At 48.2% G+C, this 26,753-nt stretch overlaps 1 protein-coding gene across 1 annotated transcript in view; it reads left to right on the top strand.

The window, feature by feature from the left end:
• Positions 1 to 14,985: 14,985 nt before the first annotated feature.
• The window catches only part of RAP1A (RAP1A, member of RAS oncogene family), a 38,738-nt gene continuing 26,970 nt past the window's right edge, over positions 14,986 to 26,753 (top strand). The window contains exon 1 of the mRNA XM_071578456.1: positions 14,986 to 15,115. The gene's annotated coding sequence lies outside the window, so the exon portion shown is untranslated. The remainder of the gene's footprint in view (positions 15,116 to 26,753) is intronic.

The raw sequence follows: 26,753 nt of genomic DNA, 5'->3' as shown, positions 1-26,753 counted from the left end.
GAGAATCAGATCTGGAAAGCTCTTCTTCCCTTCCACATCCCGTTCCCTGCGCTTGAACTGTGCTGGAAATCGGATTCTCCTGGTGACTCACCAGCGTGTTTGGAACAGCCAGAGAAGGTGCAAATGCCTGTTTGCTGCTGACTGCTCTGACAGCAGCAGGGCAGAGTCTCAGCCTTGGCTGGTCCTGAATGTTATTTAAAGCAGAGCAGGGAGTGTGTGAAGCCCTGAGCTGGGTCAGCACTGCGGGGGCCAGAGCTGGCAGATGGTGCTGTGAGATGTGACAGTGTCTGGTGGTGGATGGAGCCCCCAGACTCTGCTCCCATGGACCCCTGAGCCTCAGCATCTCTGCTCCAAACCCTACACCACCAGCACGTGCAGCACGTGTGACCACAGCCCCTGGGACAGCCTGAGCCCACAGTCTCACAGTGAGAGAGATCAGGGTGGAGATAAAGTGTTAATGCCACAAGAACCACGGATAAACTGCATGGCTGGCATTCCCTCAGGATTTTAATCCCTTCGAGACAGCAATCTCTGGCTTTGCCTAATTTCTCAAGCAGCACGCGTGGTGACCTCGGCATTCCCGGCAGGGACAGCCCAGCCCTCCTCTTGGCTGTGAGTGGGAGTGGGACAGCCCAGGGCTCTGCAGGGCACTGAGCACACACCGAGGATGGCAGGAAACATGGCCCCAAACTCTCTTCTAGCTGAGCAGAGGGACTGCCAGGAGGGGGTTTCACCTCTCCAGAGCAGGCTCTCAGCTCCTGCCCCGCAGCTGCCTTTGGAAGAGCTTTGCTCCTTTTAAGTCCAAGGGCCCGGTAAAGCTCCCAGCAGCAGCTGTCTCCATGTATGGGGATGGCATCCCTGCCCGGGATGGCATCCCTTCCCCTGTGGCTGCTCCCTGTAGGCACAGCCAGACATTTCCACTGCCCCAAGATGCTGCTGCAGAGCTGAAACCTGCACTCAGAGAACAGCAAGGGCCGCTGCGACACTTACACTCCCGACGCGGTTTTGCTCGGCTGGATTGATTGTGTGGCTTTGGATTTTACACCTCCCGAAACCTGGGAGCGAGTGGATGTGTTTGCTCTTCTGGCTCAGCTCGTTAGGGAGTGCAGCGCCCGTGTAGGAGGGAGATGGGGCTGTCAAACCAGTATGGCTCGGTGGGTTTGCCCAGCAGATGGCTGGCACAGGCTGGGGTGCAGCTCTGCAACAGCTCCTGCTCGTCAGCCCCTGGAATTCCAAGTACCAACGGGGCAGGAATGCAGGGACAGCAGCTTGGACAAATGAGATTTTTGTGTGTCTTAACATTAATTGTGGTATAATTGGAGTTTATTCCAGTTTTCTTCGGGTGTGGCTGTGGAGTGGGTGAAGCTGCAGCCAGGGCACAGCAGTTGGCCCTGTGTGATGCCAGCCCTGCTCCCACATATGGCAGTGACCTTTGCCAGCCCATGGGAGCAGCATTCCCCTTGGTTATCCAGCTCTCCTTGACCCAGACTGGTCATCTCTCTCAAAGTACCTGGGGCTGTGAATGAACTGTGTCATTCTGTGTTTTCTCTGCTGACTTGGGAAATGCAGCTTTTTGGAATATTTTATTCCCAGAGCTGCTTTTCCAAGTTGTTGCAGAGCACACAGATATATTACCCAGCAGGAGGTGGCAGTTTTGAGCAGTCACCTCCCCTGTATGATGAGAGGAAATCACCCCTCAGTTTGTGTTTCACAGCCTTTCTGCTTGGCTTTGCCACCCCTGGCAGGTGACAGCAGCCCCAGGATCCCACCAGAGCTCTGTGGTGCTGCACCCCCACCACCTCCAAGGGCTCTCCTGCACAGCACAGAACTTTCCATCCTCACTCTTCATTAGAGTTGGTTTTAAAATCCCATGAAAATAGCATAAAATAAATCCTGGGGAGATGAAAGGGAGTTCTGGGCTGGCAAGAGGTTCTTTAAAGAGGCTCTGTTTACACAAATTCTCTGGCTGACAGGGGAGAAACTGTTTTGACATTTTATAAACTCTTCTGCTGATAATTTTGCATCTAAGTATGGCAAGGCTGGGGGAGGCAGGATGGGGTGAAACACCAAAGCCAAGGCCCTGAACTCTCTTCCCAGCTCTTATTTTTGATCACCAGCAAGTTATTTAACTGCAATGGACTGCACAAGCAGCCTTTCTGTGAAAAGAGAAAGGGAGGAAAGTGCTGTTGCCCCTCTGGTGAGCAGCCACCTGGCACAGGCAGCACCCACTGCTGCCACTGCCCTCCCTGACCTCAGGGGTTGAGGACACGGGGGGTAAACCCCATTTAGCAGCTTCTCCAGATCAGTTTTTCTCCAACAGGGGTTGAGTGGACACTGCCTGAAATGAGTGGCTCTAACATCAACCACAGGAACTATATGTGTTGATATGAGGTCACTGAATTACTCAGAATTTTGAATGTTTAGTGGCATCTCAGACTACAAATGTCCTGGATTAAATGAATATTACCATGGCATTTCCTAAGATTCCTAAGAACATTTCGTAAGATTTTGGGGCTGTCCAGTGCAGGGACAGGAGTTGGAACCTGATGATCCTTGTGGGTCCCTTCCAGCTCAAGATATTCTATGATTCTATGAATATCTTGCTGTAATTTATTTATGAAACATGACTCACTCTCTGACTGGCATTCATGGACAAATTCATCATTGTCAGCACAACTACTTGTAGTGGGGGGAGCTTATATTTCCTCTGGATATCTTTCAAGTGCTCTTTTCCTGCCTTTATTTCCCTAATCAAACCAAGATCTTATTTATAGTATTGCCATTTCTGTCTGGGTAAGCCCAGAGTGGCCCCAATGGCTTAACAGGATTTACTTACTCCAGATTTACATGGGTGTAGTGAACAGAGGGATTTGGCCCTGTGGCCCCAGTAATCCTCTTGGAGGTGGAAGCAGAGGCTTTCCCCTGAGGAACAGGAATTCCAAATGAACAAATGAAGCCCCAAAGGCCCTTTTGGAGAGGAAGGAGCTGGTGGCTCCAAACCAGAGAGGTGAGTGGGGCATCCACGGGGCTGGTACTCCAATGATGCCATTCAGGCTCCCACACCTTGCTGGTCCCTTCAGCTTGAGCTCTGCAGGGAAATTCAGTCCTGTTTGATAATACAACATGTTGTTGGGTCTGGGGGCAGAGAAGGAACAAGGGCAGCTCAGTGCCCATCTCACACCATCACACAGCAACAACCTCCTGGGACACAGAATGAAGGAATTAAAGGTTTTGGGTCTTTATTTGATCAAAGATGCTGCTGAAAACAAACCATTTTCCAGGGAAATGGTCCTGAGAGGTGCGTGGAGTCTCCCTGGGGGCTCAGCTCCACCAACAGGAAGGTGAGCTGGAGGCAGCTGGGCCCTGGAAAGGTCCAGGTTTACCAGGGAAGCTCTCTAGGAAGGAAGCATTATTTATACCTTTTATTTTTAATATATGGATATTTTGATCCAACCTTTTGCATGATGGATGACAGAATTTGAGGCCTCTTTTGTTCTACAATTAACTCAGAGATGTTATTTGGTTCCTTAGTAAAAAAAGGGATTTGTTTTTCTTTACAGCAAAACACACACATCTCTCATTGCAGCAGAAAACTCAGTTTTGTTAATGACACTCATTGCCAAGATTTGGGGGAAAATAAATTACTCCTAAACACTTGCTCTAAGTTTTGGAGCCTCATAATGATGCATCTGGAGTCTGCCCCATAAGATTTGTCAGTGCTGGAGGACTCAAAACACATTTACTCTACAGTGGAAGGGAACTTAAATTGGCTAAATAATATCACAACACTCGTTCCTGGTGTGAGAATGAGATTTAGTACCTGTTTTGTGCAGTTTACAGCACCTCAGAGCCCCAGCAGGAGCTGGAGGGGATGGCTGGCTGTGTTTCTGGGAAATGGGATGGCACAGCCCTTTCAGTTTCTGCTGCAGGAGGAGATGGAGTGTCCCTGTTTCCATCTCCTCAGCTCCTCCTCACTGCAAAGGCGTGGGGGGGAAACTGCTGAGCTGGGCTTTGCTCCTTTGGCAGAGGGAACATGGAAACTCTGCTCCCTTGAGGTTTCTGTGCAGGGATGGAGCAGGGAGAGCTCCTGTGACAGCATGAGGAGCAGGCAGTGCAGGGGGCACAGGAGCCAAGAGCTGAGTGGGACCCAGACAGATATAGGAAGACATATATATCTTTTATATAGTAGATAAATATATATATATATATATATATATATATATATATATATATATATAAAAGACAAAAAAGGTCCCTTCCAACCCATGCCTTTCTATGATTCAAATGTATAAACAGATATATTTTATAGATATTTATATAAAAATGTTTCTATATATTATAATAACGCCAAGGTCATGGATTCAATCCCCTGATTTAAGAGTTGGACTCGATGATCCTTGTGGGTCCCTTCCAATTCAGAGCAGTCTGTGATTCTGTAACTATATTATTATATTATGATATAATTTATTATATAACATATGCTAATGTATAATATAATAATATACTATCCTATATATTATTATAGAATATACATAATTCACTATATCATAATATCTCATGCAATTAAATTAAATTATATTATAATTACATTCATACAGCAGTGTGGGCCTGGCATCCCCCAGCCCCAGCTGTGAGCCCGTGCCAGCTCCAGGAGGGACAGGTGCCCATCCCTGGGGCAGCTCCTCCTCCCCACCCCTCGTGCTGGGTTGTGGCGCAGGGCAGGGAGAAGGGCAGCACCCAGAGCACACAGACCCATCTCCAGGCACTGCCCTGCCTCACACCAACAGTGTTTGCTTTCCTTATCTCCTGGATGTTGAATTTGTGGAGGAAATCCTGTCTCCTCGTGCCTGCCTGGCATGGGCACGGCCTCATGCCATGTCTGCTGTCATTAGGGCAGGAAGGATCTCCAGGGCTGCCCCGTTACCACCAGCCTGATGAGCACATGGCCAAGGGTCCCTGGCAGATAAACACCCAGGGCAAACACTGCAACCAGCTCTCAGAACAGCCACCCTGTTGTGCCACCCAAAATCCATCTTGTCCACACGGTGCCACTTTCCCAGGTGGATGTGACAAAGCTGCAACAGGAGTTGGACTCAGTGATCCTTGTGGGTCCTTTCCAACTCAGGGTGTTATATGACTCTACGATTCAATTAGCTCATTTTTAGAGCCACAGAATCACGGAATGGAGAGGAGAGGATGAGCAAAGGAGGTGCTGGCAGGGCTGGGGAGCCTCAGTCCCTGCCAGGGACGTGCCCATCGGCAGCACACGGCGGTGACAGGAGCCATCAGCGAGAACCCGTCAGTCTGGAATGCAGCTCCTCACCACAACACACGGCACAGGCAGCGAAACAAGCGATCAAATGCTCTGATATCGCTGCGGTTTCTGTAACTCTGGAAAAGCAAGTGCAGTTTTCTGTTGTTACGGTAACCCCAAGAACTGGCCCCCATCGCCCCACGAGCTCAGCACACATCCTGCTGTATCAAACAGATCTGCAGCTCTCGGCAGACCTTTTGGCTTCTTTGAGTAAAAGATGTGGCAGATAAACACCCCCATCCCCAGCATGTTTGTTCCTTGAGAAAACAGCCCTGGCAGCACAGCTTCATCCCACACCTCCCCACCAGGCAGGGACAATCCCAGGGTCCTTCTCCTGGCTGGCTCTGCCTGATGGCTGGAGCAGGGCTCAATCCAACATCTGCCCTCCTGGTTTTGTGGGAAGTCAAGAAATTTGGTGACCTAAAACCCTGCTCTGTCCTGTCCACACATTGCTGGGCTGTGTGCTGTGGGGTCAGTGGTTCAGGTTTTTTCCCAATACCTGGTTAAATGCTGATCCAGCTTCGGTCCACGACATCTGAATCTCCCCGTCAGGGCTACACCCACACCATCCTCAGTCACGTACAGGAGTTTGTCATTTCCAAGTGGACACGCCTTTGGGAAACTGGAGGGTTTGGTGACAAATGGAGAAGGAACTGGAGTGCTGTGTGTGAGAACAAATGGCTGCATGTGTTTTGAAGGCTTGTCTTGAAGGTTTTGCGTGTTAATGTGGGGAGAGGAACTGCTGTTCTGTGCAGTTGGTCACAAAGCAGTGCCAGCTGTAGCCTGTCCCAGGGTAAATCTTCCTTCTCAGACTGACAGTGAGCCACTCCTGCTTCAGTGGGAGTTCAGACTCATTACAGCCTTCCTTGTAATATGGAAATTGTTACCAAACTGCTTGTGGGCAATAATCCATTTCCCACCTTCTGGGCTCAGTTATTAGTCCTGCAAACTCAAGCCCAGGTGAGCAGTGAGGGGCAAGGGGAGGCTGCAGCTCCCTGGCCTGGCTGTGCTTTGCTCAGAGAGCTCAGGGTGGAAAACAGACTCACCAGGCAGTGGGACAAAGAGGTCCCTGGGGCTGGCCCGGGGTGGCAGTGCCAGCAGAGCCCCAGCAAAGGGGCTGGATGGAGCTGCATGGAGCTGGATGGAGCCACATGGAGTCAGCACCTCAAGAATGGACACTCATTAATGCTGAAAACAGGCAGGTAAACAAACCAACAGCACTTCAAGGCTGTTGCTGCTGGTGCAGAGTCCCAGGAGGGAGCTGGGGCTGCCCTGGGTGCCATGTTCTGTGCGGGCAGCGAGCGCCGGCACTGGCAGTGCCAGCCGGGCTGCAGCTCCCTGCAAACCATCTGCTGGATTTCTCACATCAGATGCAACTGTTTTATCTTTGCTCATTTCTATTGCTAAACACGGGCTGGGAGACGAGCTATTTTCAAATGCATCTGCTGTTATTTATGCAAACACTTTCTCTCCAAAGGGCAACAGAGGAAAGTGTTGAAAAGCAAAGGACCCCCAAATGTTTGGAGGATGTAATTGGGATTTTCCACTGGGGATGCTGCTCATGAGCCACAGACACCATGGCTCACCTTTTGAGGAGTTTACCACTTCCCATGATCTTTAGCTCAGAAAGGCAGATCAGTCTGTGCTGCTGTGGGTGTCTGAGCACCACTGGATGACCTGCCCAGCCCTCCTGAGCCAGTGGCAGCACTGACCCCCTTCCCGGGGGCTCCATGGGGAGAAACCTCAGGAGGGCTGGAGAAACACGAGCAGGACATTCAGCCTTCACTCAGGCAGTTTCCAGTCAACTGAGTAATAACTGGAGTGGAAGTGACTCATGATCCGCTGAGGAGGCAACAGCTGACTCCAGGGATGAATTCACTGGTTGGATGGGGACTGTGACACGCTGTCTCTGCCCAAGAGTACCAAGCATGACTGTACTGGGAGGGGAACATCTCAGCACAGGCTGGGAGCAGACACTGCCTCGTGCTCCCTCTTCTTTAGTGTTTGCTTTCCTGTTACCATGAAGGAACAGCCTTCCTGCAGGAAAATATCTGCTCTTCCCGAGGCAGTAGCGCAAAGCTGGGATTATTCCCTCGTGTTCAGGGAGCAAGCAGAAAACAAAGGGTGCTTTCAAAAGCCTAAGTGTTATTGTAATTGTAATTATAGTGGAGCAACTAATAAAAGAGCTGAGGAGCAGCCTCTCCTGAAACAACTGGTTTAAGACAAGCTCCCGCTAACCCCTGAAAGGAGGAGGAATAAGAGATGCTGGAGGGTCTCCAAGGCCATGGGGATGATTAAGTCCACTTAGGACAGCAGAGCAGCACTAATTGGAAGCACACATCTCTCATCCAGGTGCAAGTGGGTTCATTATTACCTCACTGATGTCCCTATAAAGCCTGTCCTGCAGCCTTCTCCCTGGCTGTGCTGCTGGCCTGGGGCTTGGCTGAGGGCACGAGGAGTGTCTGGAGATTTCCTACCATGTCTAATCCCTGGATACTGGCAACCACCAGGTCTGACCCTGGATAGGAGCAGCTATCCACTGGGAAGATCAGTAATGAAGGAATTCCATGGATTTTAAGGGGTTTCCAGCAGCTAATATACAAATAGCTGGATTGCTGCTTTTACCTGCTTATTAAAAATTACCCCTTGGCTACAACACAGTCATTGTATGATGTTTAAAGAAAACAAGTGTGTCAACCTCATGAAAGGAAACATGGGAGCAAGTGCTTATTGAATTAAATATTCCCTCATTTCAATATATATGATAATTTCAAGGCAAAGTTTGTCTCATTGTGTGGCTTCAAGCAAACCTACACTGTCAAAGCGAGAGGGTCTCTGACTTTCTCTACTAGTTAAAATTAGGTTTTATTTTATGTTTTGGGGTTTTTTTCCACTCATACTTCCCTACAATATGTTGCCTGAATTTTACAAAATAAAAGCAGCAAAAGGGAAGGTGCGTCTGCCCCAGAAATGGGTGAACTCATCTGGCAGTGGAGGGTGAGGTTTGGTACCCGGGTGACACACTGAGGCACCACCCAGCCAGTGCCTGACTCCAGAGTGCTCTACAGGAAGAAGTTGGGTAATAGCAGAAAATAGGTGGTTGCAGCTGCCTTTGAGCAGAGAGCACAGTTTGTCAGCTGAAAGAATAACACTTGTTATTGCTCACATTGAGCTCTGTTGCCCCAGTTTTTCCTGCTTGATGCTGCGCCTCTCCTGGCAGTGGCTGTGTGGGGATCAGGGAACTTCAGTCTCCTCTCATTTCTCTTGGTCTCCTGCAAATACAGCAGCTTTGATCAAGTCACTTTGCAAACTGTGGATGGGATAAGTGAGGGCAGAATCAGGCCCTGGGCTGGGCTCTGTTATGTGGATCTCTGTGGTGATGCCACCCAGACCCACCAAGGCACCTTTGTTGGAGATTTTGTCAAATATCCTACAAACATGTCCCAATATGCTCCATTCCCACCAGCTACTGTGATGTGTGTGAATCCTGGATTGTGCTGCATGGCCTTGTAGGGCCCTTGCCTGGGGCAACTCACTCTCCTTTTCATGGAGGAGTAAAATATTTTCCTGTTGTTTTCTCTCTCACTTTGGCTGCTGGCACAAGCAAGAGGCAGGTGACCTTCTGCTTGGCCGTGGGGTAGGACTGTTCTGATGTTTCCCTCTCGCAGGTAACCATGTTCTCAAGTGGACTGGGAGGAGGAATAAAACACCCTGGAAATGTTCAAGGCCAGGTTGGATGTGGCTTGGAGCAAGCTGGGCTAGTGGAAGGTGTCCCTGCCCATGGCAGGGGATGAGCTTCACAGTCTCATTCCACCCAAACCATTCTATGATCAGTACCTGTAGAAAGTCCCAGGGCAAAGGTTGTGCAGGCAGTACATCCTCCAGCTTCCTCACCAGAGAAAAGACAAGTTTTCCTTCCAACTGAAAGGTTGCTTCCATAAAAATGATACAAACCTCCCATCACTCTCTCCAATACTCCTCTGCATTTCCACTTGGTCAGATGTTTCATGCAGGTAGGAGCTTCTGCTGCTGGGACCATCTCCCATGGTGTGTCTCAGCTTTTGAAAGACAAAATCACCTCTCCCATCCAAAAATAAGCACAGCAAAATAGCAGCTCCCTGCCATGAGCAGGCTGGCTGTGCAGTGAGGAGGTGCATGGATAACAGATTGCTGGGAAGACTAATTCAAATATAGTCCCACCACTAACACCTGTGATTAAAGCCAGGAGAGGTGCACAGGCTCCTGTCTCTGCTCCTGATTTAGCTCTCCAAGGGTCATTTCCTTTCCAACAGGCTCCTCTGGTAGTAAATGCCAGGTTGCTACTGCTTTGGACAAGTTAATTCTTGCTTCCAGAAAGCATTTATTAAAACCAGCCCATTATGTTGCTATTAGACTGAAAAATGGGAATCCCTGTGTATGATAATAAGCAGTTCCCTGCCATAGCTGAGCAGAGGGAAGTGGGATTTGTGCTTCCTTCCCCAGCGAGTTTCACAGCCTCCTATGATATTTATAAAATCCTTGAACCAGAAACCCCTATGAGTATCTGCTTTTCTCCTGACTCTGCAGGATTGCAGACACCAGACTGACTCTGGGCTTTTCTGGCATCCTTGCAGGGTAGGGAAAGGTTTGGGAAGTTGCATAAGAAGCCTCCATCCTGTGTCCCTTTCAGAGTGACAGTCACAAAGGAGGAAAGCCCAGGTGTTTTTGATAAAGGGAGCCCTGATCCTGCCTCCTCATCCTTCCTGCAGTCCCTGTGCTCCCAATTGGGACATCCTCAGGGCTCAAATTTGGAAAGTATCTCAGTGTTTGCAGCTCCTAGTTGGGATTCAGCTGTCCCTGTGTTTTCAGGCAACTTTAATGATACTGGATGAGCTGGGAGAGGAGAACAGCCCCAGCACTGCTGCCCCAGGGCTGGAGCTCATGGAAAAGCCATTCCAGGCTTTCCCTTTGGAAACCTGTTAGACCTTTTCGTGGAGAACTGCCTTGGGACCAGCCATACCTCCCCAGATTCCACACCTCCCACCTCATCTGCCTAATTATCTGGTAGCTTCACCCAGCAGACAGCGGGCATGGAGAAAACAGGTCTGCTGCAGTCTGAGCAGGGCTGGGGCTTTCAGCAGGGGAGTCTGGTGCTGTTTGCTCTGAGAACAGGCTCTGGAGCTCCCCTGCCTCCACCCTGCCATGCAGGTGTGTGTTACCTGATCCCCCACGGTCGGATCGTGGCAAGGACACGGCACCCTCTGGAGTGTGGGATCAGGGCTGGAGGAGGGAGGGGAGCTGTGGGATCAGGGCTGGAGGAGGGAGGGGAGCTGTGGGATCAGGGCTGGAGGAGGGAGGGGAGCTGTGGGATCAGGGCTGGAGGAGGGAGGGGAGCTGTGTGCTCACTGACCCTGCACCCACAGCCTCAGCCAGGGAGCTGCTGGAGTGATGTGGGCACTCATTAATTACACCATTAAGTCATTGCTTCTAATGATACCCTGCAATCTCATCTGTAAAGAAAATATTATGTTTGTACTTCAAAAGCTTGTGTTGAGCTTTTTTTTTTGCTTTCCCTGATTCTTCCATGACTATAGTTAATAAAACTACCATTGTAAGTTGTGCAGCTGAAGTCCAGACAGGACAGGACCATCACGCAGTCAGGACCTTTATTCTAACAACTAGAGCAATAAAATAATGTGTTATTAGCCTGCATGGTGTCAAATACACTCTCATTTAGTCTCCAGCCCTCTGATTCTATCAGCCAGGAATCCAAGGTCATTATGCAATCACAAATTATTTCTGAATTTCACTAAATCAGCAAATGGGCCTTAGCTAGATATTTACATCAGCTGAACTAACTGGTGATAATTTATCCAATTGGGCAATTATTATTTTGGAGTTAAAGAAGTCCTGAGGGATTATGCTCCCTTTTAATTTGTCTGCAGAAGCCTCAGTGAAACCACTGCAACTTGGCTGCAAAACCAGGTGAAAAACTGCAATCCTGCTGCAGGTTTTGGGGATAAATAACAACATTTTTCCTCCAGTCTTTCACTGTCGCTACACTGCAGGAAAAGGAGAGTGAAATGCTGGTATAATTCAATATAATTTAATTCAATATCAATATCATTGGATTTAGATTGGAAAGCTTAGAAAAGACATTACTGTGGCAACTCCTGTTTGTATAAATATAATGGTTGTGCTAAACTAGAGTATTTTTTTTTAAACTGCAGTGTGAAGGGTCACTGGATTTGTTGGGCTGTGTCCAGGACGTTACAGGTTGTATCCTGAATGTGACAGGATGCAGAGAATCAATTCTCTTTGGCTTATAACCCTGTGTTGTTGTTAAGGTGGTGTGGAGAAGAAATCCACAGTTTGGGGATGTCAGAAGGTTTCAGCCACTCCAGGCAGGTTCAGGTGATGTCAGGAACAGAGTGGATGTCTCTGAAATAATGGGATTTGTCATAAACTGGGAAATGCACTGAGGGAGAGACAAGGTGTGGACACGGGATTGAACACCCTGTTGACAGGCTGGATTTGCTGACGGGCAACCCACTGTTGTACAAGAGATAAAGTGCAGCAGCACAGGAGTGACACAGGGTCTGTCTGTGGGGCTGCAGCATCCTGCTGAAGGAGGGCAAAATCTGGGGCTGGGAGAAATTAAGGTCCAGCTTTATTCCCTATTGGACTCATTAAGAAAAGTGCCTCTGATTGCAGCTGAACTTGGACCTCTTTCTCCTTCTCTTTAATCATTTCATAACCAGATTCAGACTCATCCAGATCTAATTTCATGTACTTGCAAAGACTGACTCAGCAATAAATGTTATCAGCTTCCACTCAAACCTGCAGAAAATGGGGAAAAAAGTCAACCTTCCCACAACAGACAGCAAAGAGGAGCCTTGTCTTGCTGAGTCAGGCCCTGGGTGTGGCTGGACCCTCATTGTTTTGAAACTCCGAGGATGGTCCACAAGTCAGGCAATAGATAAGTGTGTGGTTCCTCGGATACAATAAAACTCCTCAGTCAGTGCTGAGCAGGAAAACTGCAAATGTGTTGATATTTGGGGCAAAGCTTATTAAAGATTTAATTTTAAAGGAAATTTAAATCTTTGCAGAATGCTCAAATATTTTCATATACACTGAGCCCCTTAAAGGAATTGAGTGTCCTTGTGCAGTTTCTGTCCATAGGAATGATGCTTTTCCTGAGCCACAGCTTCGAAAAGGTAAATAATTGCTGATATTTTGTCTCTGCATGTTTTCCAACAACAACCTCGTGTTTTTAAACATCGAGCTTGTAACTTCCTAAATTCGCAGATTTCATGATAACGTTTGTACTCAGAGGAAACGCGTTGCTCAACCACTGAGCATCTTTCAAGGCAGATGATTTTGCCACACCGAGTGTCCCTCTGTGAGAGGAGCCTCTGCTGAGGCTGCCAAGTCCTGCAGAGACAGAAAATGTGGAAATCCCTTTGCTGACACCGCCCTGCCTCCAGCGATACAATTAAACAGTGATTCACCTGCTCGCTCCCAGCACGGTGGTCCCCGGGGAAGGAGACACCTTGCAAGGACTTAAGCCATAAAAACAGGGATTTACAGATCACTATCAGCAGCCACGAGTTGTACCTGGAAGCGAAATTCTCTGTGCTGGGTATTTATTTCTGCTGCACTCACCAAGCTGTGAGAGGGAGAACTAGAGCAGTTCCCTCTCAATTACACAGGATGAGTGGGGACTCGGAGCTTTATGTGTCCCCTGGCCACTCACTTCCTGGGGATTTTGGATGTGTCATTTAATCTCTGTCTTAGTTTCCTCATTGTACACTCACACATGTAATATTTAGCATTTTTGTCAGAGTTCTGGATGGAAGTGTGACTGCTACAATGCTCATGTCCCTGAAGTTTTGCAAGTGGTGACAGAGGAGTGTGGGCAGGGCAGAGGGTGCATTGCTGCTGCTTCTGGCACAGTCCTCTGCAGCCTCACCAGGAGAGTCCTTGGGGTGGTGGCTGCAGTGCCCATCCTGGCCCTGGTTATGTAAGGAGGTGCTTGGAGACCTGAGATATCCCCCTGCATTTCAGGTAACATTCATGGAGAGCTGGGCATTAAAATCCTGAGCTCTTCCTGTATAAAAATTTATACATTTTTAACCAGAAACACCCCCCCTGAAATTTATTAACTGTTGACATTAGCTTTTCTTGAGTGTGTATTTTACAGCTGAATTATAGTTGGAGTGGGGGCCATCTACCAGCCCACGAGACCTTGTGCAGTGACGGCGCTGAACTTCTGACCTGCTCCTCTCTGTGTGGCTGCTGTCACTCACAAACCCTCAGCCACACAGAACCACCACCAGGACAAACACGTGCTACTTCCTCCTCCTGCCTTTTGCCTGTTTCTTCATTGTTAGAGATGTTACACTTCAGTGTTACAGTTCTTTATTCTCTACACTTAAAATAAATTAAAAACAACCACACTATTAAGTGCTGTTTTTTCAAGAAACACTTTGTAAGGGGTGAAGGTGATGGGATGCTGGGCCTGAGCCCCACAGCAGTGATGTGTTCGTGCTGGGTGACCTCAAAGCTGTTGCTGCTCTTGTCCTGTCCCTCATGTGCCTTGTGCAGCATAGAATCATAGAATGGATTGGGTTGGAAAAGACCTCTGAGATCATCAAGTCCAACCCTTGGTCCAACTCCAGTCCGTTTACCAGATCATGGCATCTTCCCCTTCACATGGAAACACCCTCAGCCCAGTGATCCGCTCGCTCCCTGCTGTGTTTGTCACCACCCAGTGCCACTCGTGGCCTGTCTCCATCTGTCCCTTGGTTGGATGGCGAAGGGCAAGGAGAGGCCACAGCCGGGAGGTGTCACAGCCAGGAGGTTCCAGCAGCAGGGCCCTCCTCGTGGGTCACCTTCACCTGGGAGGACGGGGACACCAGGTGGTATCACAAAATCATTTAGGCTGGAAAAGACCTCTGAGATCAAGTCCACCCTGTGCCCATTGCCCCCCTTGTCCCCCAAACCAGAGCACTGAGTGCCACCTCCAGTCACTCCTTGGACACCTCCAGGAATGGGGACTCCAAACCTCCCTGGGTAGCCCCTTCCAATGTCTAATCACACTTTGCTGTGAAGAAATCCTTACTGGTGTCCAACCTAAACCTCCACTGGTGCAGCTTAAGACTGTGCCCTGTTGTCGTGTCCCTTGGTTCCTGGGAGCAGAACCAGACCCTCCTGGCTACAACCTATTTCAGGGAGTTGCAGAGAGTGAGAAGGTCCCACCTGAGCCTCCTTTTCTCCAGGCTGAGCCCCCCCAGCTCCCTGGGCCACTCCGGCTGCTCCAGCCCCTTCTCAGCTCCATTCCCTTCCCAGCTCCATTCCCTTCCCTGGACACGCTCCAGCCCCTTCTCAGCTCCATTCCCTTCCCAGCTCCATTCCCTTCCCTGGACACGCTCCAGCCCCTTCTCAGCTCCATTCCCTTCCTTGGACAAGCTCCAGCCGCTCCAGCCCGTCCCTCCCGGCCGCAGGGGCCCAGCCTGGACACGGGGGTTCAAACCCCGCTCCCGCCGCCGCCCGACCCCGACAGTGCCCCAACCCCGCGGGGAAGGCGCGGCCACCCCGCACCTGCCCCGGCCCCGGCCCCGCCGCGCTCCCTCCGGCCCGGCCCGGCCCGGCCCGGCCGCCCCGCTCTGGCTCCTCCCCGGGCCGCGGCTGCGGAGGGCGGGGCGGACGCGGCGCCGCCGCCGCGCAGAGCAGGAGCAGCAGCAGCAGCAGGAGCCGGAGCGGAGCCCGGAGCGCGGAGCGCCCGAGCCGAGCGGCGCCGGGGCCGGCCGGGCTGGGGCGGTGAGCGGGGCCGGGGGCGCCGGGAGGGGCGGGGGGAGCGCGGCGAGGCCGCGGCCGCACAGGGGGCCCCGCTCGGGCCTGGCGAGGCCGCGGCGGGGCGGGCGGAGCGGGCAGGGCACGGCAGGGCACGGCACGGCAGGGGCCGGTCCGGCACGGTCCGGGCGGGGGCAGCGAGGACGCTCCCGGAGCTGCGGTGGGAGGCGGCTCTGCTCCGGTCCCGGCTCCGACCTGCCCTGCCCCGGCCCGGCCCGTCCCAGCCAAGGCTGGACATCCATCTTGGGCGGCCCCGGCCCTGCGGCGGCCCCGGCAGTGACCGGCGGGCAGGGCAGGGCAGGGCGGGCCGGCCCGGCCGGAGCGGTGTGCGGTGCCCACCCCAGGAACGGCGCAGGGAAACGGGGAGAGGGGCTGAGAAGGTGGGATGGGATGGGGATGGCAGGATAAGGGACAGGGGATTGCAGGATAAGGGATGGGAGAATGACAGGACAAGGGTTGGAAATGGCAGGATGGGAGGATGGCAGAACTAGGGGTGAGGATGACAGGATGAGGGACAGGGAGATGGCAGAACAAGGGATGGGGATGGCAGGATGAGAGATAGAGTTCACCAGCCACCTCACTTCTCCACCCTAGATGGGCAGCAGGAGGTTTGGGCAGGTGGGACAAGTCAAAGGGGCAGCCTTATAAGACATGTGCTCCATCCTCATCCTTGCGGCCCATCCTCATCCTTGCGGCCCATCCTCATCCTTGCGGCCCATCCTCATCCTTGCGGCCCATCCTCATCCTCGTGGCCCATCCTCATCATCCCGGCCAGCCTCATCCTCCCAGCCCAAGGACCAGTTGTCTCAGACCACGTCAGCTCTGAAAAGGTTTCTTGCACTTCCTTTGCTCACTTTAAAGAGAAACTATTGGCTGCACAGGGAAATTTTGGTGTTTTGATACTTCTTGTTTATTGGGTGCCTTTGCTTGTGATATTAGAGGTGCAGAACGTGTGGGTTTGGTGTGAGGATTCCTGCAGAGCTTTCTCGGCAGGAGTGTTGGGGTTTGGACACACCGAGGCAGTTTTGACCGACACAGAGCTGGAATGAGTGCCTGGATTTTGCTCTGCAAAGTTGGAAAGAGCTGCAAACAGGAAGGGCAAACCATAAAAACTGGCTTTTTCTCCTTTCAGTAGCCTGACAGGAGAGATGCTATTTCTTAAAATAGTTGTTTGACTTGAAAACGCCTGTCTGCCTCCGAGTATGGGATCAGCTCTCTGTAATTTGTGTTGTGATTCTCTCTGAGCAGTTGTGTTACTCCACGTAGAGACACCAGATTTATTTGAGGAGTTGAGGGAAGAGGCTGCTCAGTTGACAGTGTCTGTCTGCCATGAAATGTGTCACTCTGGGGATTTGTGTCCTTGCTTTTCTCCTGCTGGAGTGGTGTGTCAGTAACTCTCAGTGTTGTGACAGATCCCTCAGGTCTGAGAGGGCTTTAATGTGAGAATCTGTGAGACTTTCAGGAAGTGATGGATGAGGCTTGGAGAAAGTGGAGTGTTAGCAAAGCTCTGTGCCTTTAACGGGAAGTTATCCAGAATTAGGCAAGTTAAAGGGAAGTTTCAGATGGAACACACTTACTTTTGTGCTGTCTGCAACTTTCTGAATTCATAGAAGTGATGTAGTTCGCCAGGGATGAAATGCTGATTATTCTGACATCATTATCACGTTGCTATAGTGACTTCATTACGCTGGGAATGCCATGTTCACATCCTGTTGCTATGGAAAAAATCAGTGTAATAAATAAAAACATTTAATGTTCTGTTCATCAGCGTGGCAGGAAAAAAGGCATCGATTTATTGACGCGAGTGAAGACTGGCAACATATTCCAACAGAAGTTCTGCGTGCCAAGTTAGGAACGGGCAGATTGTCACTTGGAGTTCTCAGCAGATTGTCCCTTGCCTCCCCGTGTTGTGGCAGGTAGCAGAAGTTGTGAAATGCTGGGTTTGGAGTGGCAGTGTGTGTGTGTCTGTGTGTGTGTGTGTCTGTGTCTATGTGTGTGTGTGTGTGTCTATGTGTGTGTGTGTGTGTCTCTGTGTGTGTGTGTGTGTCTGTGTCTATGTGTGTGTGTGTGTGTCTATGTGTGTGTGTGTGTGTCTCTGTGTGTGTGTGTGTGTCTGTGTCTATGTGTGTGTGTGTGTGTCTCTGTGTGTGTGTGTGTGTCTCTGTGTGTGTGTCTGTGTCTGTGTGTGTGTGTTTGTGTCTGTGTCTGTGTGTGTGTGTGTGTGTCTGTGTCTGTGTGTGTGTGTTTGTGTCTGTGTGTGTGTGTGTGTGTGTCTGTGTGTGTGTGTGTCTGTGTGTGTGTCTATGTGTGTGTGTGTGTGTGTGTGTCTGTGTGTGTGTGTCTGTGTGTGTGTCTATGTGTGTGTGTGTGTGTCTGTGTGTGTGTGTGTCTGTGTGTGTGTGTGTGTGTCTGTGTGTGTGTGTGTGTCTGTGTGTGTGTGTGTGTGTGTTTGTGTCTGTGTGTGTGTGTGTGTGTCTGTGTGTTTGTGTCTGTGTGTGTGTCTGTGTGTTTGTGTCTGTGTGTGTGTGTCTGTGTGTGTCTGTGTGTGTGTGTCTGTGTGTGTGTTTGTGTGTGTGTGTCTGTCTGTGTGTGTCTGTCTGTGTGTGTCTGTCTGTGTGTGTCTGTGTGTCTGTCTGTGTGTGTGTGTGTCTGTGTGTCTGTGTGTGTGTGTGTGTGTGAGTGGTTCTCCAAGGTGGAGCCGGCAGGAAGTGCTGCGCTCGCAGGCACCGCTGCTAAAAATAATCTGTTTTCTTGCACAGTGTTTGTGTGCCACCAGCTCAGCCACAGAGAGTTATCCTTAAAAGCAAATACTTCTTCCAGCCTTTGTAAAGGTAGGAGAGGTGCCCAGAAGGGTGTTGGAGGGCTGATGAAGGGACCGGGTGCGATGTGGTGACATTTCGAGGCCCAGCGGTGTCAGAGCCTGGAGTTGTCACTCTGAAGGATCACAGGGAGCCGAGTGGTGTCTGTCACCATCACGTGTCCTGGCTCTGGCCTGGCTGTTTTTAGGGTAAGTAGCTTTGCTGGAGGTTCTGAGAGGATCTGTGTGCCAAAGGGGCTGAATTACCAGCACTGCATAAGTCCAGTGACACGTTAATGCTTTTATTTGGAGCCTCGTGTTTACACAGTGTAGCAAAACAGTTTATATTTGAAACCATAAGCTGCAAATATACAGACATAGGTCATTGGTGATACATTTCGTGGCTGTTCATCCAGTCTGAGGGCTGTTCTTAAAAAAGCTGAAAAGTAATTAAATAGCAGGAGTGTAACATGTGGATATACTCGAACATAAAAGTTTTAATTGTGTATTGAATCATCGTCTGGGGCATAAACAACTGTAAACATTTCTTTGTACTATATATTGCAGTGTTTTTTCTTGTGCTGTGCACGTGCACAGTGCACTCAGTGGCACTTTGAACTTGTGCTGAGTATTTAGAGAACAGATTGCCCCTGTGGAACTTCACAGGGTTCAAAAATCATCTGAAAGAGGAATCTTGATATTCCAAGAGCAGGAACGTGTTATCTGTTTTCCCAGAGAAAAGGAAGTGACTCCTTTGAACATCCATAAGTTTAAATCTTTAGTCATTTCTGTTTGAAATGTTTTTTCCTTGTAGCTGTTTGAAATTCAGAATTGTCCTTGGTCTGGTGTTATTTTCAAGCCTTCAGAAGCTCAGCTGGCCCTGGCTGTGGGTCTTGATCAAAACTTTTTGTTTTTTAGGATAATATGGGAGACTTCCTTTTTCATCACTAATTTCTGATGAGCCACATTAATGCTGAATATCAATCAAATTGTAACTTTGTGTATTTATATCTGTAGAAGCAGATTAAAGAGAAACACAACTTTTAAAACTCAGTCAAGTCCTGGGGTTGTATTTGGAATTTTTTTGGCCTTGATTTGGGAGTGAGTTTTTGGTTATTTTTTTGAAGAGGAGGTAGTGAGGATAGTGGTTGAAGTACAGCCTGAATTAATTTTATGCTGTGCTCTTAAATAGTTATTGATTTGCCTTTACTATTTTATTTAATAGTTAGTAGGAAATTAAACAGAATTTTAATGGAAACATCTTAATAGGGTGCTCATAAATCCCAGTGACAAATTTTTACTTAGACATTTGGGTTTGCATTTTGCAAAAACTTCTGCTGCTGGAAACATGACACCTAAAGGCAGAGATAAGTAAGGATGTTCCCAAGTTTTGTGAAAGCAAAGTTAATCCTTTTGAACTCTCTTGCTTGGTCCAGTCAGTCTTGTTCAGGTGCTAAAATTGTGTGGGGTGTATTTGCTGCAGTAGAGGAGTCTGGTGGCAGCCAGGATTTATTTGTGTTCCTAGACTGCTCTCTGGGTAGAAGTTAATGTCCTGAAAAGTTCACCTCCCAAACAGGTTTCTCCTTGGATTAAATCCCTCATCAGAAGTACAAAGAGGATAAAGGAGGACTTGGCTTTTCATTCCTAAGGCACAGGTTGGATCAACACTAGAGCTGGATCACCTCATGGCTGTTACTCAGCAGACTCAAAATACAATGTGCTTCCTCCTGCTGGGATTGCACATGGCAGAAAACCCCAGACTGCTATCCCAGGTTGCTCCAAGCCCTGTCCAGCCTGGCCTTTGACACTTGCAGGGATGGGGCAGCCACAGCTTCTCTGCCCAACCTGTGCCAGGGCCTGCCCACCCTCACAGGGAAGAATTTCTTCCTAATATCCAATCTGAATCTACCCTGTGTCAGTTTGAAGCCATTCCCCCTTGTCCTGTCCCTCCAGGCCCTTGTGAAAAGTCTCTCCACCTTTCCTGCAGGATCCCTGCAGCCACTGGAAGGTGGAATCCACTTCAGTGTGTTTCAGTTAATGGGAATGGTGAAATAGAGCATAAAGGTATGAAGATGAATCTATTCCACTCCTCCCTGTACAGGTGATAGATGGCATTAATCAGGCCAAGGAGAGAGGCACGATTTCAATGGGTAAAACACTCCCCAGGATGGTTGGGTTCTGCAGGTAGAAGGAGCAGTAAGTTACTGACCCTCTACAGCTGCACAGTGAGGTTTGTAAGGCAGCTCAGAGATTTAACTCCTTTGCTTTCCCATTGTTGAATTTTTATAGTCAAGCATTCAGGAACAAGAACTCAGTAGAGTCCAAGTGATCCAGTTTGGTGTCTCCAACACTAATATCAGAATGAAAAAACCACGTGTGTTGGTTAAATCAAGAGCTGTTGAACTGTTATTGCAGAAAAGGATTAAAATAAGTGTGGAAAAGATGTACTTTCATTAATGGCTTGTGTGTAAGAAGGATATAAAAAATTATCTAATCCAAACTGTCTGTGGGTACACTTTTTATATAAATATGTTGAAATAGAAATAATCTTGGTTGGCCTGAATATGTACCTCACATTACATGTTTTAAAAACAGCATCCAGGCATATGACAGGAATTTCAGTGTGGCTTTTACCTGCCTTCCCTAAAAGTCCTGCACTGCCTAGGAATGCTATTACAGGAAGAACTTACTTAAATATTCTTTGATAGCTCAACCCAAATACAGTTTAAATTTGTGTGTGAGACAAGTCAGTGCTCTCAATAACTGAGGATGTTGTGTCCTGGATTTAGTTTGATGACCAGCTTTGCTCTTCTCTGTTGTTTTGCTGCCTGTTTTTGTGTCCATCTCTCTCCTTAAGAGTTCTTGATCCATATGTGAACAAGCTCTCCAGAATCTCTTGTTTTATAAAATATACAAGATTTTAAAATGTTGGCTTTTTAGCCATACCTTCCTTTCTAAGGTTGATGTTTGACTAAGTGAACCTGATAGTCAGCACAGCATTTGTTCCAATAATCTAAGACTTTTAGGAGAATCCTTGTTATAGTATATTAAAAAAATGATGATTTAGTTGTATTTTATGGAGTATCACCAGGATTAAAAGTACCTACAAGATTAAATGGCTTTAATGTGAGCTCTGAGTGTACTTTGAGTTGATTTACTTTTGCTCAGGTGTCAGAGCATCCTCCAAGGTCAGAGTGGGTTTGCTGTGGGTGTGCTTTGCCTGGGAGGGCAGAGTAGGTAACTTGGGTTTCTGCAGTTAACGTGTTTCATGTGCAGAAAAAAAGGAGGTTTTTTTTCAAATGATTATGTGGCTGCCCAGGGACCTTTTGGGGTCTGTGTCATTGGAGAGACTCAAAACTTGACTGGGCAAGGTAGTGGGTGACTGGTCTGACTTCAAAGCCCCATCTGGAGCAGGGGGTTGTAGCAGAGGCCTTTGGAGACCCATCTCAGTCTGAATGAGCCTCTGTTTCATGGGATTTGCATGGAATGGTTGTCCTGTGGGAGAGTGGGCGAGATGCAGTGGGAGCTCCAGCACAGCCAGAGCTGCAGGCTGTGGGTTCAGTCACACACCACAGGGTGCCCCTTGCTCTGATTCCTGCACTTGGAGGTGCTCAGGAAGCTCAGCAAGCTGAAAACTGAGCTGGTCCCCAAAATGCAGGTGTCATTTTCAACCAGATCAATTCTTGCTCTGACTCACTGTGCAGTTGTGCAGGTCCCACTGCTGATGGAGGGAAGGAGCTGAGAACTGCAGTTCCTGAGCACATCTGACGGAGGGCAGTGTCCTTTGCTCCTGCGTAGGGCAGGGAACAACGTGGGGGCTCAGCTTGGCCTGTGGCAACTGGAAAGAACATGACCTGTGGCTTGTTCTGGATGGTGGATAAATAGGTGTCTGTTTGCTCTCTGTCCTCAGTGGTAACAGGTTGTTCTTTGCAAGAACCAGCCTGCATTTATGGGAGTTACATCGAGCTGCTTTTCTGCTGCAACAAGTTGGGGGTCTTCACTGTTTGTTTTTCAGTTGGCTTTGCTCGTTGGTGGTGGCTGTTGATGTGCTCTATGAGCTGGTTTGACATGTCTGACTGAAACCCTTCAGAGCTAAATGGCTCATTATTAGGAGCTTCCTGTTCTTTCCTGTGATAGCATAATTTTGTTAATTAATGCCTATTTTCTGAGCTCCTTTCTGAAGAAAGAGGGTGCAGGGGGAGCTGTATGGGCCCAGTGACAGCAGAGCATCAGTCAGGACACACCTGTACCTGTTGAGCTGTTGGTGTTTAGAGTGAAGCACTTTGGGACTGAACCTCTGATGCCATTTCACTCTCAGGTTTGCTATAAAACAAGTTTTGATCTGCAAAGGGACAGAAACTGGTTGCTGAGAGATCCCTTCTTCCCTTGCAAATACTGCAATAATTAAGCTTGTTTCAAGTAATCCATTTAACAACATTAAGATGAGGAGGCTGTGGGAAGAAGGGAGGAACCACTGAGTGTTACATTCCTAATCAGTAATGGTGTGTTTAAACTTAAATTGCATTGATGTGCTGTGGGAAGAAGAAACGGGACACCAGAAACCAGCCCTGACTGGGACCACCAATCATTTTGGGGTGGATAACTTTGATACTGGCAGGTTGCACTCACACCCCTGTAGTAACCAGAGCATCTGGTTAAAGGAGAGCTTGAAAACTGTGTGTTTGTGTGTGAGCAGAGCCCAGGGCACAGCCCAGGCTCTTTCTCACCGTGTCGGTGCCGAAGCAGGTCGGGTGGCCCTGCCTGAATCTCAATGTGGCCACATGAAGATGGTGTTTTGATGTGTGTTGCTGTGAGTGGTCCAGCAGGTACTGGGGGTTGGGAAATACCTGCTCTACCTGAACAGGCACCTCCTCAGTGCAGCTGCAGTGGCTTGACCTGAACCCAGGGGAAGGCAGGCACGTATTGGAGTTTTCTGTGGATTGACAAATCCAAATGCTGACAATGCTGTTGGACTTGATGATCTCAGAGGTCTTTTCCAACCCAATCCATTCTATGATTCTATGAAAAGCAGACTTGGTGTGTTTTGAAAACTGCTCGTTGTTTTCAGTTGATGAAAAAAATCATTTATCTGAGGGGAAAGTCTGACCCTCCCCAGGGCTTTTATAACAGGGAAGAAACAGGTAACAGGACAAAGAGCAAAAAGGAGGAGTCTTCAGGGCTGCAGGTGGTGCCTTGGCTTTCTTACCTATTTCACTTAAAATATGGGGAGCCAGGAAATAGCCAATAGTGCTGTTGAGCAAGTGCTTTGAGTCATTATGGTCTGTTATTTATTTTGAATATTGAGAAGATGGAAAATATTTAAATCCATCTGAGGCACTGAAGCAAGAGGTCTGGATATGCCCACAGCAGTGGCTGAAAGAGATCTTTATTAATAATTAAGTGAGGCAATCAAAAATACACTTGTGATGAGCAGGATGAGTATTTCTGTGATAGGTGATTGTTGCCTTGTCAGGAGTTATTGCAAAAAACCTGCTTTTTGGAAATACACTGCAACTAGTAACGTGTTTGTCAGTGTTGCATAACTGCTGCTTGCTGGAGCATTACAGAAAAACAGACACTTGCATTTCACTTGTCAGTGGCTACAACTGCAAATTCAAGGCTGGCTGGAATGTTTGGGTTTGGGTTTTTTTTTTCCCAGCTGAAATATTTGTTGGATGTAATGATGTTGTGCTCTGTGGTGTTCTAATACTGAAAAAATGTGAACTTGTCATGTTTAAATCGGGGTATTGCGTGTGAAGTCATGGCAGTGAAATCTGCTCTGTGAAGGATCTGAGCATCTCTGGCTGCAGCTGGGGCTGGGACTGCTCCGTGCCTCTGGAAGGAAAACTCTGTTATTTTTCCTCCAAGTGAAGAATCTGTATGGAATCAGGCATTTCTCACAGTTTTAGTTGGAAATAGACCCTTCCTCTGGAAAGCCTGGAGAGTGTGGGAGGAGCAGTTGGGCTGGATGTGTTGGTTGCAGTGCCTTTTATGTTGTATTTTTATGTAATATTCTTTTCTCTCATGCAAATAAACTTGAGGTTGTTGGGAGGGGCTGCTGAGAAGAGGAAAACTTTCATTACAGACAGCTGACATGCAGAATAATATCTTTTTATGTGCCACTCACCACGTGATAGTTGAAAGTAACTCATAGTTCACTGGGTAAGGCTATTTCTGGTGCAATTCCCAGATTTTTGTGTAAGAGTCTCATTCCAGCACATCTTGCTTTACTCTGGGACTTGTGCTGGGTAACAGTTACTGGGTATCAGGCCTGAAGAACAGAAATCATGGATTTATGAAATAAATAGCAGGTGAAGATAAAGTAAATTCAGCCAATTGCTGCTTTCTGCTTTGGATTATAACAGTAATTGTAGTTGAAAATAACATTAAGATTAAAGATACAGACTGAAGTGGTTCCAGACAGCCTTTGTCATGAAATATTTATGGATTTAGGGCTTTTAACTCATCACATCACTTATAAAGTCATAGATATTACAATACTATTATGGCTTTGCCTTGTTTTGTGAATACACTACATTGGCATATTGATCACTAGAATACAATCAAATTTAGAGTAAAGCTCTTTCAGGAATCTCATTTAAAATGATCAAACAGATGTTTTAATGCTCCAGGGCACTTTCCTCAGTGGTGTGATTGTGAGAAAGTGGGTCTTTTCCTTTATTCTGTGATTTCAGTACTTTGTAGCCTCTGTTAAACGAACTGTTTGCTCTAAACCCTCGTCATAAACACAACAAATGCATTTCAGCAGCAAAGCAAACTTGAGCAGGGCCATGGGGTGGCTCAGCAGGTGTCAGAGGAATTCAGTTATTTCTGTAGAGCTGAGATGCTGTAGCTTCTTCTGTTGTCCTTTTCATGCCAAGTTCATACCCACTGCACCTGTATGGGCAGAAGTTAAAATACATTTCGGATCTTGTGAAAACCACTGGTGACAGTTCCCCTGCTGAGGGCACGAGTTTGGCTGATGTATTTGTAGATTTGCTGTAGAAAAAACAGTTCACTGGCAGTTTTAACTTCTGTGGGAAGGTGTCCTCCCCAACAGGACAAGCACAGAAATCCTGGGTAATGGCAATTAACACTCAAATTAACTGTGTGATGTGTTCTCAGGTCTTGCTCAGAGTGCAGAACCAACTGTCTCCAGGCCATGTGTTTAACAAATTTACATACTCAACATGGGAGAGATTTTTTTTTCCCCTGTTGCCCTCCATCTTATCATTTCAAAGACATATTCTAAAAATAAGACTTTTTTGTTCCTGTTTAGATACTGCTGGTGAGGTGGAGGGGAAGGACTGGCTGATGCCAGTGGTGCTCATCTTGTAGGATGTGTCCTCCCTTCCGTGTGAGTCAAACACAGCCTCTCTTCTCCTGGGACCAGGAGCCTGGGGGGGTTTGTTTTTGTTGCTGTTTAAATGCAGCTCTAAAATAATCTATTTTGGTTCTAATCAAGCTTGACCTATAAATACTGAAATGGCTCATATAAAACTGATTAAACCATCAGAGCTATTTCCTTTAGTGCCACCTTTTATTTTCCATAAAGGAAATTCCGGGATGAATTGTCAAAGTAGTTTTGCCCTTTTAACCAATTTGGGAGAACCCCCCAGTGCAGAGGCCAGATCTGCCAGTGGTTTGGGTATAACCCTCCTGACCTCAAAGTTCTCACTCTGGCACCGAAGTGTTAATAACATATTTTGAATATTCCTTCAGTTAAATCTTCACAGAGAAGAAAGTTTCATTTTTGTTGTGAAAAAACCCTCAGTTTCCACCCCCCTCTGCCTGCAGGTTCCAGGAAACAGCATTAAGGGGCTGAGCTAAATACTGAAGGATTAAGCACCACATTAAACAGCTTAATTGCTTTATGAAATGCAATGAAACTGTTACTTTTCCCTCTGTTTTAAGGTAATTCTGTGCTTTTACTGCTATCAAGCCTTAAAATCTGCCATGAAACCCTTTCAAGAGGTGCAGTTTTGCTTCCCAGTGCTGAAACATCCGCTCTTAACTGTGTTTGAGCCCTCATTACACGGCTGCTCTCTGCTGTAGGGGGGTTATTTAAACTGATAAACAAATGTAGTATTAATAAGTGGCCATATGGTCCAGTGGGGCTTTTCATTCAAAAAAAATCCTTGTTAAAAGAGGCGTTTAATTAGCGTTGGTTGCGTGGGAACGGCCGGGCTTGGGTTGCTCGTGGCTCACACACCCCCCACCCCAGCACTGACAACCTCTGGCTGCATATGCAAACCTGACCTTTGGATCAGCCCCCGTGGGCAAAACCACACTGATTATTGCAGCTCTGCCAGGAAGATTTAAAGAATCTTAGTATTTTCTGGAATTTGTAAATGAGCCCAGTCTCCTCAAAAGCTGGGAAGTGGCCCATGCAAACAGACACTGTGGGTTTGGAGGGTTAATATTGGTCTTAAGGTTTATCACTGGTGGGTAGAAATCATAGACTCATGGAATGGTTTGGGTGGGAAGGACCATAAAGCTCATCTTGTTCCATCCCTGCCATGGGCAGGGACACCTCCCACCAGCCCAGGTTGCTCCAAGCCCTGTCCAGTCTGGCCTGGGACACTCCCAGGGATGGGGCAGCCACAGCTGCTCTGGAAACCTGTGCAGGGCCTGCCCACCCTCACAGGGAAGAATTTCTGCCTAATATCCACTTAGCTCAGTTGGTCAGTGTGGTGCCTGCAACACCAAGTTGTGGGTTCAGTCCCTGTGTGGGCCATTCAAGAGTTGGACTTGAGTGGGATCCTTGTGGGTCCCTTGCAACTCAGAATATTCTGTCGTTTTTGTCAG

The sequence above is a fragment of the Pithys albifrons genome, chromosome 28, assembly GCF_047495875.1.
Source record: "Pithys albifrons albifrons isolate INPA30051 chromosome 28, PitAlb_v1, whole genome shotgun sequence".
In the NCBI taxonomy this organism is placed as follows: domain Eukaryota; kingdom Metazoa; phylum Chordata; class Aves; order Passeriformes; family Thamnophilidae; genus Pithys; species Pithys albifrons.
Note: the sequence above shows the minus strand (reverse complement) of the source record. Positions and strands in the feature narration are given on the sequence as shown.